The following is a 2636-nucleotide window of genomic DNA, read 5'->3' as shown; positions in this document are numbered from 1 at the left end:
ATGAACATTATTAAGGAAAATGAAGAAGGCTGCTTCCAGAGGATGCTGTGGAAAGGCGGTAGAAGTCAGAAAATCAATGGATGTGGCAGTGTGCTGGATCAAAAAATGACCTTGGCTGATACTTCTATGGCAGCAGATGTTTTGTTTGATAAATAGCTCTTGTAAATAAGGCGGAATGTTGTACCATCCCATCTGATATGAAAAAGTTTAAGTGCTCCGGATGAACTTTATAAATGCCAGCCAGCAGATGCTCTTGGGGGCTGTTAACATTTGTACACTTTATTATACAAATGAAACATAGAAATCAAATTGGTAGAACTTCTGATGCCCAGAGAGGAGCACCAGCCCCCACTGTCTCCTGAAGGATGACATGCATTTAACATACCATTAATAAAACCAAGCTTAAATAAATTCTAAGTACATTCACAGAGGAAATTTGAAGGTAATTTTGTGTATTGCTTGTAGAACTGAGTGATTTGTGTGCAACTATTGAGCAAATCTTGCTCCCCATTTTATCACATGTGAAGTTTTCTGGAGTTTTTTTTTTTTTTTCTAAGTTTTCTGGAACCTCATTTGCATTTTAGTAATGTATTCATGCACAAGTTTCTTCATTTTAGCAAAACAGAAGTGCATATGTGCTGTGTTACATTTCTACTATGACCTGATTTCCCAGCTGATTCAGGTTGCATTATGTCTCTGTCTTGGCAAGCTCAATATTGCTGTGGGAAAGAGTAGCAGGTTATCTGGGCATTTGCTTCTTCATAGATCAGTTCATGTTTTCAGAATCTGATAAATCAGGATGCCATTTTAAGTTTTTCTTCTTTACTTATACCTTTGGCTACGGCCAAAATGTCACTGTTAGAAAAATTATATGAAATTGTATTCATTTACATTTCCCTGAATTCACACTACAACTGAACTCTTTAAGACTCATTACCTGCAATGTATTATAAAAGATAAAAAATTAAGATCATACTTATCCATGAAGTCCTAGCAGTTAACTGACAAAATGAGAACTGTTATTAGTTATTCTCATCCAGAAAGAACCTTGGAAGGAAAGTAAAAGAAAATTTGGTAAGTTTTTAATGGATATAACAAGAAACTTCTATCTTAAACTAGATAGAACTAGAATAATTTGAATGGAATCAACGTCACAAATTAGATTTTCAAAGCTGCTGAGATGCTGTGGAACAAACGTGGCTAATGTGTTTGTTTAGCCATACTGACAATGCCAACTATTGTATAACTTTAAGGCATAAATCCCAACAGAAGACGTAAAATTATTTAAATTTTTTTTTTTTACCAATCGTCCCAGCAGGAGACAGCAGGTGTATGATCTAGATCCTTCTGACAAAGGTATCACTGGAGCAACTTGCCTTGATACTTTGTATAATGGGTTCTCTCTCTCTTGTTGGAAATATTCCATCTCTTGAACATTTTATATTTTTACAATGAATATTTATATTACATAATAATATGGAAATCAGAGTCTATTCAGAAGATTCTACTCTTTTTGCTCATGCCTTAGAGACTTCCCTAGTTCCTTGCAAATTAGAACAGCATTGAAAATGCTCATTCATATTATAGCCCCTGTCTACAGACTTTCTCTGTGCTCTTAAAGCAAAATTCTGATTTGGAAAACTTTCAGGATTTTCCACTCCAGAGTCATAGAAAGTCTTCACTTCCCATCTAGGCAAAAATGAAGCAATAAAAGATTTAGAAGGATAGAGAGATAGTTGAGTACTCTGGGAGCTTGAAGCTTCATTTATCACAAGATGCTTCTGCTTTTCATAGAGCTTTACTGAATCTTACATTTATTTGAATCTCATTTCAAATTAATGCTCATAGATGGAGGTGTGTAACACGCATACACACATGATGGTATCACAACACCTGGGTGTTATCGTAGAGATAACCTGAGGATGAATTAGGATCTTAGAGCTTGTAGAGAGATGAAGGAATGCAAATTACTTAAGAAAATGAAACTTCTAGTAAGGTCATAATACTTGGGGTTCGCTCATATATGAAATACACTGAGTCTGAAGTATATTGCATCAGCAAACCAAGCATAAGTCAATACAGCAAAGTAAACCTATTCAAAATATCCTAGGACTGAAGGAAATGATGGCTGTGCAGTCAAACTAGGTGAGAACACATGAGATCTCATATTTGAGATCTTCATCTGTAATGTGTGAAAAAAAATTGCATATCTTTACTTAAGGATGAATGCAGACCCCAAAGTTAAAAAAATCTTATGCTTGGGCACAGAGAAGTTCGTGCCATTATTTCTATCATTTTCTGCTTGTATGTTCATCTTGTTAAATTTGCCTTTAATTTCAAACTCTAACAATCCTTTCACCTCAGTATCTTTAACTCGCTTGAATATGATTGATTTCACATGGGGTTTATGTCAACATAAACCAGGCCTGCATTTGTTGCGAGGACTGATAGTAAGAGGTCACGTTCCAAGTAGACAGTGAGACCCCCAGGTGCAGGTTACCTGCTACCTGACACATCATTTGTGTCATCTGTTCTCTCTTACAAGACTTTCCTCATGATCTTGTAGAAACAAAGTATGGCTCATCACAATGAATCAAACCAAATCAAGAGTTACAACTTATCTTCATGGGATCACA

This window comes from Phaenicophaeus curvirostris, chromosome 1 (genome assembly GCF_032191515.1).
Source record: "Phaenicophaeus curvirostris isolate KB17595 chromosome 1, BPBGC_Pcur_1.0, whole genome shotgun sequence".
In the NCBI taxonomy this organism is placed as follows: domain Eukaryota; kingdom Metazoa; phylum Chordata; class Aves; order Cuculiformes; family Cuculidae; genus Phaenicophaeus; species Phaenicophaeus curvirostris.
Note: the sequence above shows the minus strand (reverse complement) of the source record.